Below are 13,194 nucleotides of genomic sequence, written 5' to 3' on the forward strand. Positions count from 1 at the left end.
CTCCACTCGACTCCTTGTGTGAGCGCCTGGAACGCATCATCTGTGGAGCGGAACATCGCCGCACGTCATCTCGTCGCCCACGCAGCCATAGTTCCAGCAAATCAAGACGCACGGGCACCCGAAATGAAACCTCAACCCCAACGCCTGGCGTTTACTACTACCACCGCCGTTTTGGAAACGACGCTCGTCACTGTCGGCGTCCCTGCGCTTGGCAGGGAAACAGACCGGCCGACCTCTAACGGCGACGAGTGGTCCGGCCCAACAAACAAGTCGCCTTTTCTACGTGACGGACAGAATTATGGGACGATTCTTAGTCGACACAGGAGCTGACGTCAGCATTCTCCTCTCCCACCACTCCGACCGAAAAGCGACATCTGTGTCGTTTTTGCAAGCCGTCAATGGCACCCGGGGCGCTATAACGTAAAATTATTCCAAACTTTTCTATTCCAATTCTGCAATCAGCCCTCCGTGATTGGTCAAAAAAATTTTGTACCACCCCCAGTTCACCTGTCTCTTACACGACGTCACGAAAAGCGCGATAGCTCTCCATCTGATATGACTTGCACACACTCATTATGCATGATTTGACCTAAGAAAAGAAAAATAGTTTTTTCTGATTCGACGCCTTTTCACCATTAGCCCTCGTATAATGGTCAAAAGCTTTCGGGCTGCACCCACTTCACCTGCGTGTCACGCGACGTCACAAAACCGGAAGAACTCCTTGCGGTTTTGAGGTTGAGGTTGAGATGTTCCTTGTCAGCCGATTTGAGCGCGCGGTAGAAGATTTCGTTGAAAGTTACGCGCTGCTTGTGCGGGGGGCAGTAAATGTTAAGAGTATGTATTGACGGGTAATGGCGCTTAAGTGGCAGGACATTGACCATGGTGTATTCCTGTTCAATCTCCAAGTCGAGATCGACCTGGACTGCGATGTGTGCCTTGTTCACCAGGATGCACGTTGTAGGACATCCCTGAAACGAGCTATACCCAGTGAATTTAGCTTCCGCGCCGTGTTCCTGTAGAGCCAGGACCGCCGGCACGGAACCGAGGGACTGCAGGTAGAGGTGGAGGTGCGACCGTTTCTTTCAGCTCCGAAAACCCCTGCAGTTCCACTGTGTGATCTCGAATTTCTCTTCTACGGCTTTATTATGGGCTTTCCGCTGGGATCGGCTAGCCATAGTGAAGGTTGTCTTTAATTGTGAGGGGCATGCCCACTCCCCGAAGGCGATGGCACCTCAGACAGAGGCACGACGATCTCCGCGGAGGCGGCAGCCGGACTGTGTTCCTGGGAGCCTATGGCCTCACGAGTGACCACCTTTCGCCTACGCGAATCCGGTCGCGGGGAACGAGAGCGAGAGCGGCTGTTCCTAAATTGGACGCTAGCCCGTTCCTGTACTGTGGACAGGACAGTGTCAATCACGGCTGGAGTTATGCTCTGCACAATGTGCGGGAGCTGCTGTTCCCAGAGTTCCCGGAAGGAAGCCCTGATGTCTGCTAAAATTTTACCTGGCATGTCCGCAATTGTGCGTTCTAAATTTTCCAAACGGTGCTCCATAATGTTCATGCGCTCGACTGTTGTGCTGCCCGAGCACTGCGAGACGCTAGATAGTCCTGACGTGACCGACGCCCTATCATCTTGTTCTGCCACCTCAGCTTGCTGCATGGGCTCCGAAGGCCCGTCCTGTGCCCGAGGTTCCGTGAGCCTGGCCAGCTTTGCCTCTAGCTCTTGTATTTTGTTAGCTAGAATTTCGGTCTGGCGCCTGAGTTCAGCATTTTGCCGCTGTAGGGTGGTTTCGGTTGGGAAAGGGGAGGGAGGCCCGGAGACAGCCCTAGCCCAACCGCTCACCTTGGTTTGGGCGTTTTCCAGGGACGGGAAATCCCCAGCGTTGAAAGTCGGCGCCTTCGTCCTGGTCCCGTACTTCACGTTCGTCTTGACTTGTCCGGACTTGCCCGTCGTAGTGGTAGATTTCCTGTTGTTGACATTGGTGGGCGGAGCCTGCTTGGGAGCCAACTTACGCCTGGCGTTGGTCGGTGGAGTCCTCGGTTTGATAGGCTTCCGGTACTTGCCGATACAGCCGGCGGCACCGGTGAGGTGGTTGCCCCCGCAGATGAGGCAATGAGGGGTGCACTCATGTTCAGCAGGGCCCTCGGAAGTGGTAGCCACTTGAGAGCCACAGCGGCCGCTCGATCTCAAGGGTGCCTTTGATAATGTTAAGCACGCCGTCATACTAAAGCATCTTAGCGAGACCAACTGCGGCGTTCGTACATTCAGCTATATCAAACATTTCTTAACGAACCGCTTGGCCTATATACGCCTACAAGAGGCCGAGTACGGCCCGTTTGAGATGGGAACACGGGGCACACCACAAGGCGCTGTGTTGTCCCCGCTTCTCTTTAACATTGCCATGACACACCTTCCGGCACAGCTGGCGAGTGCCGATGGTGTTCAGCATGCGTTGTACGCCAACGACATCACCATCTGGGCCACTACGGGAAACATAGGAGAGATGGAGGAATGCCTGCAAACAGCGGCGAGCATAGTAGACCACTATGCCACGTACTGTGGCCTCCAATGCTCCCCGTCCAAGTCTCAATTTGTGAATATTCGACCTTCCCCGAAATGCAAAATCTCAGTTCAGCTTTCTCTCGCGCCCCATCCGAGAAGTAGATGAGATTCGAATATTCGGTCTCTTCATTAATCAACATCGCTAGGCCGACACAACTCTTGCCAAACTCCGCAAGGTCGGCGACCAGGTGGGCCGGATGGTTCGCCGCGTTTACAAGTAAGCAGGGTTGCGAAGTAAGGATGCGGTGTGGCGCGGACATGCCTTCGTAACTAGTTGAGTACTGCACTCGACCCCATACCTACGCTTGCGGAAACATGACGAAGATTGCTTGGAGGTTGTACTCCGCAAAATACTCAAGAGAACTCCACTTCCAACGCGCGTCTTCTCGCGTTGCGGGTGGTCAACACCTATCGGGAACTTCGCGAGGCGCCTCTCGTTAACCAATACACGCGTCTCGCCCAGACCGTGTCCGGCCGCCGCCTCTTAGACCGGTTACATATTAAACATTATCATGCGAAACGCAACTTTTTGAATTCACCACAGATCTCCACCTAAACTTAGATTCTTCATTTCAGATTGACGTAATTTACTTAGATTTTTCAAAGGCTTTCGATCGCGTCTCTCATCACCGACTAGTGTCCAAACGTTCACGCCTTCACCTCGACCCACTAATCCTATCATGGATCATTTGCTTTCTGACAGATCGCCTCCAGTTCACCTTTGTTGACGGTCGCTGTTCAGATACTACCAAAGTAATATAGGGTGTACCACAGGGATCCGTCCTCGGCCTTCTCCTTTTTCTAACATACATTAACGACCTCCCAACAGACATATCATACACAATACGTCTATTCGCCGATGACTGTGTTATTTACCATCGTGTCACTACTAACACTGACCAATCCATTCTGCAAGATGACCTAAATTCTATTGACAAGTGGTGCTCACGCTGGATGATGGAACTAAATGTCTCCAAATGCAAGTTAATGCATGTATCACGTAAACGCTCTACATCCAAATGTTAGCGTTATCATCACTAACAAACTAAATTGGTCGAACCACATTCAACAAATAACAGCCGATGTCTCAAGATCCCTTAACTATATTAAAAGATCCCTATCCTTGTCTCCTCCGTCGATTCTTAAGCTAGCATATGAAATTTTCATCCTTACCAAATTAGAATATGCGTCTACAATTTGGAATCCTCATCAAAAGTACTTGATTGACACTTTAGAAGCTACTCAAAATCGTGCCTCCCGCTTTATCTTATCGAATTATGACAACACTATCAGCCTGCTGTTAACAGCGCAATATGTAGGCGAGAGACGAGACAAGAAGACACCACAAGCGTTGACTTTCAGACGTTGTTGAAAGTCAGCGCTTGTGGTGTCTTCTTGTCTCGTCTCTCGTCTACATTTTGCGCTGTTAACAGCAGGATGGAAAACCAACCAGCCCAAGCTGCTATTCGAGCGAAAAACACTATCAGCGTTACTAACTTGAAGTTACCTATTGGTCTACCCCTTTTAACATCAAGACGCATAATTTCGCAACTCTGCCTATTCCATAAATTTTACTATAACTTTCCTGATCTTCGTTGCTCACTTTTATTTCCACCCGTGCGCTCATCACATCGTCTATTCATTTCTTTATGTATCCGACGCCTTCATGGTTCTACAAACGCTTTTAACAAATCCTTCCTTCCCTTTGCAATAGAACAATGGAACTCGCTCCCGGAATTCATTGTTGTAGAGCGAAACCCTTACAAATTTCGAGAGTTACTAACCACCCATATTTGCAACTAATTATGCAAAAACCTGTTCTTTTTAGTGTCTTTTCAGTTGTTGCCTTTTTTTGCTTTGTACATGACCATTCCTTCGATGTTCGTATTATTGTTTTGCCTCCCCCTTATGTAATACCCCACATGGAGCCCTTAAGGGAATAATAAATGATGATGATGACCACCATACGATGGAAAGGGTTCGAATGCCCGAACTGTGGAGACGCGCCCTCTACGTTCGACCCCTTCCAACTAAGGTGAACAAGGAGGACCATGATGGCCGTCACCAGGCGCGGGCGGATGCCCTGCGCCGCCACTATGGCTCTAAGAAACATGTCTTCTACGTCGATATTGCAGGCCCCAACCACTCCAGTGGGGGATGGTACACGGCTGCAATCATACACGAGGAAAGACAAGTGGACGGCCTCTCGTTCAAAGCACCCAGCTCAACGCATGCGGAGGAGGTGACGATCGCCCTCGCAGCCTCCCATTCCGACTCTAAATTCATCCTCAGACTCCCGTGGAGCGTGTCGTAACTTTCAATTCGGATGGATCACTCCTCTCGCTGACAAAATTCTTCGCCGCAGTATTCGCGACACCGATCCGACTCATCGCTCAATCATATGGGTCCCCGGCCACCAAGGCATGCCAGGTAACGAAGCCGCCCATGAGGCAGCCCGCGCACTCACTTACCGCGCACCAGGCACCACTTGGGAAGACCTTGGCCCAGACCACAGCCCTCTTCTTTCTTTAAAGACATTACTGAGCACTATCGTGCCGAAGACCGCCGTTACCCGGTTCCTATGAAGGGACTGGGTAAAGCTGGCGAACGAACTCTCCTTAGGCTCTTTACAAGTACTCTGCTGTGCCTGGCAGTTCTCAAGCACGTTGATCCTTCTTTTGACGGCCGCTGCTCATTCTGTGGGGAGGTGGCCGAGACCTTCCACATGGTTTGGTCATGCAGGCAAAATCATTCTCTCCCCCCCCATCACCCCTTCCCCTTCCCTAGAGGACTGGAAGGCGGCCCTACTCGGCTGAAAGGAAGCCTGTTTCTATTTGATCCCAAGCCCAGCGCTCGATCGCTGCGCCGCCATGCGCCGTCCGCACGTACCACATTTCTAGGTACTTTTTCGCCGAAGCGCCATGACACGCACCCTAGATCCTTCTATGTATTTGGTTTTGCTCCCCTGGCTGTGCCAGGGCGCGCGGTGTGTTCGGGCCAGCCTGCATTCGCTGAGTTTAGGCGGTGTCGGTAAATTTTAATTCTGAATGCTTAAGCTTACCTTAAGCTTAATTTGTATGCTTACCCAAAGAGAAAACCGTCCCTTCGTCCGTCCCGTAATAAGACGACCGCTTTCGAGATAGCGCCCGCAGTAGCGAATGAATTTGCCATTGTGCTGCTTTCAGCTTCAACAGCAACGAAGCGGCGAAAACACAGCGCTGGCGGTGCCCTCACTTAACGCCTCATTCTGCAACTTTCGCAAATAATCGCTTTAAGTCAAGTGGGCGCATGTCTCTTTAAGACTATGCAAGCGGCAAAAACACAGCGCGCGAAGCTATGAGCAGTTGGCACTGTTTTGTGGGCATCGCAGGTCGCTTTCAAGCTGCGTCCCACGCGGCATTGACATAAGAAGCCGCCACCTGAGTACGTTCATGGCTCAATAATAGCGCGGGCGGCTTGCCGGGTGGACGGGGGCGTAAACGTGAGCGGCCAGATTGGTGGCGCCAGCTGTTGGCGCAAAGCTCAACCACACAAAAGCCAATTGATATATTCTGCTTAGCTGCTGGTATAAATTTTGGACAGCGGCGCAGTCGTGTGGACAATTACGCCACTGCCGAAAATTTGCACCAGCAGTGAAGCAGAAGATAGTCGCTTAATGCAATTTTAGCTCTGTGTTTGTCTGGTTGAGCTCTACGCCACCACGGCGGCTGCACCGCTCCGGACGCTCACGTTGCCTCCGCTCATCCGGCAATCCGCCCAAACCACCCACATTTGCCGGAATAGCGGACACGGTCTCCAATGGTTTCACGCGGATGAATAAGGCGCTGAAGAGCGATTAACGGCTTATATAATGATCGGAACCGTCATCAGCGTACCTCGGGCCTCCACCTGCAGTACTTTGCTTGCGTCGTCAATGCTCCTTGCGCCACCGTCGGTACCAGTTCGTGTCGCCACTGAGCTGTCGTTAGCAATGGCCTAATCAAGTTACATAACATTGGTAATGACACCGGGCTGCGCGGAGATGAGCTAGTGGCACAATGCTTACGCATAGTGTAACTCCCAGAGGAGTTTCTGCGTGATTTTTTTCTTGTTCGTGGACGTTTAATATACGTACTGTATGGCACCAGCGCCTTGCTATTCTTTCTGCTGGGAGAGAGATAGTGATGTCAAGAAGGAAAGGAAGCTTGAGCGCAGCGATGATGTGGCTAGTGGTGCGAGAAACCCTCCATGCCCCACGATTATCCTAGCTTTTGTAGATCGAAGCGCCTCGCACACTTCGACCAACTTATTATCACATCCCTTTATCCCCTTATCCAAACTGAAAAATTTCGTCCAGTGTTGCGTCAGCTTCCGCACGCAACTCTTATTTCGAAACAGCCTAGGCGGTTTGTTTTGAAAAACCGATTTCCTCTTAGCGACAGCTGGGTGAGCAGATTGTGCGCCCAAAACATCTCCCCAGTCCCGCCATGTCCCGCGTCAAGTACCTACAGGGATCTAGGGAGCGCTCGCCGTGACGCTTCGGGGAAAAAGTACCTAGAAACGTGGTACACGCGAGCGGCGCATGGTGGCGCAGCGGTCGAGCGCTGGGCTTGGGCGTAAATAGAAACACGCTGCCAGGAACTATCGGACCAACAAGCCCAGGTCCGGCGTAACCGGCGGACCTGCGCAGCGGTCAAGACCAACGGGGTCCCGGAATGAGAGACTCCGCCCAGTATTGCAAGGGGTGCGACCCACTAGAGGTCTCTCCCCGAGCACCTCTCTGCATAGAGCCTCTCTGTATACATTTTCACCACCACCGGCGTGTTTTCGCGAGAAATGTAAACAAGAGAAGAGAGCTGGCCCGATAGGCGGAGCAAGGCCATGAGCAACGCCAACTTCCGGCTTCACTTTAGCTTCACAAAGAGTGACGTCAGGGCCTCTCCTGAGTTTCCTTTCGGCGCGTCGATGGATAGATGGATGGATATTATGAGCGCCCCCTTTGGAACGAGGCGGTGGGTTGCGCCACCAAACTCTTGCTACTATACTGCTTAATATCCTACCTAGGTTAAACAATGAAAAAAGAAAGAAAAAACACTCTGAACTACCACGCCCAAATTTTCTGATCCCCTATTGCGAATTGTGCTTTTGTACGTCTCCGTCTTTTGTCGTTTCCCTACTTTTCTTCCACCAATCCTCCAGTCGCCTCTGGACATGTTTGCTTTACCACTGCTCCCTCTGAACCCAAGGGCTTCAAAGAAGCCAGTGGTGCCTAAATCGACCGCTGGGTAGACGTCTTCACATTCTAATAAAACATGCTCCGTAGTTTCCCTAGCTTTACCGCAGCAAGCACATGCTTCTTCTTCCTTCTTATATCTCGCTTTATAGGTGCGTGTTCTAAGGCATCCCGATCTCGCTTCGAAAAGTAATGAGCTTCCCTTTGAGTTATCATAAATGGTTTCTTTCCTGATTTCGTTTTTTCCTCTTAAGTAGTTACTCATGGCAGGTTTCTTTTCCATTGCCGCCACCCATGAGATCAATTCAGCCTCTCTGACTTTCCTCTTGACTTTCCGCTCTGGCTCGAAAAGAGTGCGTTGCACGCCGCCCTGGCGACGAAACGCGGCATATTCCAGCCTCTGAACCAGACGACACACACGTGCGCGGCCGTATCATAGTTCGTATGTTTCCGTTTTCGCGCCGCTTCAAGTGGACAGTTTTCGTAAAGAAGCTAGCGCCATTAAGTGAAGAAATGACGAAAGAAGCTTTTTAAGCTTTATATATTTTTCACAGGGTGTCGCGGCTAGCACGTGTGTTTCTTTAACGGTTGCGCCGTGGTCCGTTGCCATGCTTGCGTGGCAGCCTGCCTCACAAATCTAACAGCTATGACTCCGGTCGTGCTGCGCTATTGTTTCGGAAGCATTAGTTGGCCTGAAGACATTCCATATTTCTCTAGCTAGACATAAAAAATTCTGATGTTACTTCGCCACAGCAGTCAATGGAGAAGAAAGCTTTATCGCATCAGCTGACTCGCGCAAGCAAAGGTTTGAGTGCTCCGCTGCTGGATCCGTAACAACGCTGGCTACATTTAGCACTAATTACATAAATTTACCGGATGCCTCTCAGCGCCTAGTCCTCATCCGCATGCGCATTTTTAAGAACACATAGGCAGCTTAGTCGCGCGTGCGTCGGCAGTATGCGCACACAACTCGTATTTCAAGGCAGCTTCCCTACCACATAATTATTGGCAATGAATGGATAATGTTTACCTTTCGTATCGTTCGCTTGGTGCGGTGGCGTTGGAAGGGGCTTGGCGGTGGTATTGCGAAGGAAAAATGGTTGGTACATATGCCGGATGGTGCATATGCTATTGCTCATTTTATTTCCGACGAAATGCCGACTGCAGATTGTGCTGTTTGGTACTGTCTGCCATGGCTGACCGTCTTCACTATCGAATAAACCAAGCACACACGCGAAATTCGATTTAGAAACCAGCCTGACACCGCTTGACAGGGCGACAAGACAGGAACTTACCCAGCTCGCCTGACTACTTGGATCCAACGCCGCCTCCGTTCTTAGGGTTCAGATGGAAAGACGCAGAAGAATACATCCTCCCTCATCCCGACGTAGTTGTGGCGCTTGTATACGCAACAGTATCGTCGGCGTCCTTTTGTTTTCCTTCCACTTTCGGGGCACGCAACGCCACTACCAGTAGCAATGTTCGTCCGCGGGAGCGGCTGCACTGTGCAAGTTCTGACCGCCAGGGCGGCGCTGCAGGCGTCATGAAAACTCCAGCGCTGGTTCCCCATAGCAATGCCGGCATGCCTGGGGACAAACGAATAAAACACGCGCTAAGAAACCTTCTCCGTAGTGCCTGGGCAAGGAGCAAAAGCCCCCAGAATTTCCCTCTCGTGCCCGCTCTTACTCGCGCCTGCGCACAAACGGCTGGCGATCCCCCAAATCAATTGCCCAAATGGACGTCTTGTCATTTTAAAACCCCTCAATTTTTCAAAAGTAGCGCCATTCTTAGATCTTTCCGCCACCCCTCTCACCCTGGCGCGTCCTCCTCCACGCCTCTAGTGTTCCTGTATGTGCTCCCGCAGGGAGCAGAGTTGCGCATAGGTCCGCCGCCGTGATCCAGCTCTGCAGCGAAGCCACTCCTCGCGCGCGCAGGAGCCAAATGCCGCGCGGTGTTCCGCCTTTTCCTCTGGTGGTCGCGAGCTACAAGCGCCAATTATTCGCAGGCGCTTAGCAAAGGGCACTTGTTAATACAGGCTACGCTCGAACGAGTCATTCGTGCAGCCGGAGGGGGTGGGCTTCCAACTAACTGAAACGTTGTATGTACCTATGTAAACACGCATATACAAACACACACACGAACGTACAAATATGGGGTGGGACCGCCTTCGATTCCCCAAAATAAAATACTCCCGTGGCTCGAACAGCTCCAAAGTTCGCTCGCAAACGCACAGTGCGTTGCCACAAAAAGCGGTGCAATGATTTTCAGCATGCATATGAAGTTGTCTTATCATGGTCAGAAAGCAAGAAATGTTTTAAAGAGTGTTTAAAACTTCACACACGTAAGGTGGACACTTAGCGCATTTTGGCTGCCGAAACCAGCCGATTAATGACCGTCGCCAAGAGAACTATCGTGCCTGCAGTTATGTCAGTGACCGTTAACAGAGCGCCATTTATCACTAACCATCGTTCACAACAGCTGCACGTTTTCGATATATGCGGTGCAGACACAGATTTAAGCGTATTTCAAATGTTGACATGTGCACATTTTAAGCAAAGCTTACTTTTATTTACTATTACTATTTAGTAGTATTTACTATTTAGTAGTGCTTACTATTTAGTAGCAGCAAATCTGCAAATAGAAAAAGATTAAAGATGGAAGAGCTTCTGGCTGCTCCTCTGAACGCACGATCGACGGTCCACTGATTGCAATGGCGATGGTACTGACGGAAACGACGAGTTCGCATGAGTCGGCGATGCGCCCGTAAAGTTGGCTTCGCAGCGGCGCGGATCATTTGACGTCATTTTTCGCGCTCGGCCAATAGCGGTGCGAGCGGCGCCGGAAAAGGTATGCGCAACTCTGCTCCCTGCGGGAGCATATACAGGAACACTACACGCTTCCTGTCGGTCCAGCCTCCTCCGCTCCCCCAATGGCCAATTTGTGTCACGTGGAAGCAGGCGCCGCGCTTTTGTATATTTTTGCTTTCCAGCGCGCGCCGACCTCCATTGTTGGGCCTGCGCGACGAAAGTACGGCTGCCGGACTGACGGAGTGCGTTAGCGTAATAGAATGTGTAGGGCCGAGAACATAATTGCGATGCCATGCTGCTGCGCCTTCGGTTGCCGCAACAGACACAGCGAGGGCAAAAAGGTTTTTGCTTTGCCGTCTGGCGGGCGCAACGCAAGAAGTGTGGATTTGCAGGATCGGGCGGGCTGACTTCGAGGAAGTGGCAAAGAACGCACGGCGTAGTGAAGTAAGGGCCACGGCTACTCACAACCTCTTATATTGAGCCTAGTTCACACCTTCCGCTTCGAAAAAGTGTCTGTTTATGCTCTGCGTGGTTTTTAGCGCGTTGTTTGACTTTTTTTTTCGAATGTGCTCTCTTTGTTTCATGTAGTTTCGTCTTGCGGTGAAATGCACGCATCTGCAGCTGGCCTGTGACATAAAAGCGACTTTATTCAGGGTGTGTTTTGAGCTCCACCAGAAGTTAGCACATTCTCAACTCTTTTGCAAGGCTCAATATGACTTACAATGCAGTCTTTTAGCTTCGAATGTACGCCCGCATGTATTGATTTGGTTTGTGGTGATTAACGTTTTTAGCGTTCTGCTGAAGCGACTAAAGCTAGGATGCAGGTCGTAGTGGATGGCTCCGGATAACTTTATCTAGCTCGCCTGGGGATGTTTAACGTGCACTTTGATCGTAGAGTCGTACGTGGGCCGGTAAATTCCTCGTTTGCGGTTTCATAATACCCGCGCGGGCGCGCTAGTGCTGCTTTAGAAGTTGGCGCCTCGGCGCGATTGTGTTTCTTCAATAAATATTATTTACTAGTTGTAACACCTTGTCGCATTATTTCGTATTATTGACGGCGCCTCCAGGGCATCAAAGCGGCAACGGGAACACCAAAGCTAGAACCAAGGCTGGATGGGGCTCGCCGAAGCCTGTGCATGCCAAGGGGGTATAACATCGCGGACAGCCAATTTTGTATGCGAACACTCCCTGCGACGCCTGCATTATTCTAATGTCACGTGCTCTTCAGAGGCCTCCGTTAGCCATTACATGTGCCCTCCTGGAGCAGTACTTGTGAAATATATATATATATATCGTCACGATTACCAAAGCACCGCGCAATGAAAAAAACGGCCCTGTTGCCAGGCATTGCTGACCGCACACAGCCATTCCAGTTGTGTGCGGTCAGGAATCTCTCACGCGCAGGCCGAACAAAAGTATCCTGCAGGTACGTAATGAACCTACGAAACCATGTACACATACTTTCACGCTGTCAACACCTGAAACTTTGGTAATTACGCGCGTGTTTGAGTACACCGCGTGCTTGCTTCGTGTTTCAGCAACACGAACTCTCAACGTCGCGCGCTTTACGCCTTAAATACGCCTTGAATAATGCTCCTTTTCCCTATTTCTTCCGCAATTCCAACACGAAATTCTAAAGGCCAGTTACCGACTGACGAAGAAAGATCTCGATTGAAAAAACTGCTCCGCAGGGCTCGAACGAACTTTACTGTGGATTTCCTCCCGTAGCGTGTTAGCCGTCGTCTGCTACGGCGGGCCCACCACCGGCGGCGCCACCGTCGAGGCCACGCCTAGCGGAGGAGGAGGGAAGTGGAGGGAGGAGGAAGCTACTTTGGGAGATTGAGGGGCTTTATGTCATTTAGACCAGTACTGGCCTCTAGCTCCACCACTGGAAAAGCTGGCGCCACCGTCGGCGTAACGTGCTATTAGGGATCACGTGGACAAAGCGGCCGCGTCGGCTGCTTCGGGAGCGCCGAAGCGAGCTGAAAACGAGAGTTTAAATTCCATCGTACGCTGCGGTCCTCATTTAGTGGTGAGATTTTCCCGCTTCGAGTGTCTCCTTTACAACGCTTGAAAGCACTACAATAGATAGTGGCTGCCTTTGAAGGCGCGCAACATGGTAGGCTACTGCTCGGTGCCGCAGTGCCGGACGTACACAACGGAGCCTGGTGTCAGCCTTATTTACACGTAGCCGCAGGACAAGAAGCTGCGTGAAGCTTGGCTCGCGAAACATAAAATCGGCAAACAGTCATCGGCTACAACTCGGGTATGCAGCAAGCGCAGACGTGAGGAAGGTTTCTGCTACGGCACCGGGTCTGCGATGTTCGGAAAACGCGCACTGAGACACTCGCCCGAGTCCGCTGCCCGACTTATGTCATGAAGGTTTGGTCTATGAACTTGTCGGTGCTATAGATACTGGCAAGTTCACTGGAGTGGAAAGGGAGCGGTAAGAAGCACATTAAAAAAAGCAGCGGGAAATCGCACGCTGAGAACACCGAGAAACATACAGTGCGACGCAACTCGAGAAATAATATTGAAACGTCCAAGAATTTAGAAGAAAAAGAAGATTGAATCGTCGCGACGGCACATCACAGTCCCCGTAGGCGTCGAAG

This window comes from Dermacentor andersoni, chromosome 3, assembly GCF_023375885.2.
Source record: "Dermacentor andersoni chromosome 3, qqDerAnde1_hic_scaffold, whole genome shotgun sequence".
NCBI lineage: Eukaryota > Metazoa > Arthropoda > Arachnida > Ixodida > Ixodidae > Dermacentor > Dermacentor andersoni.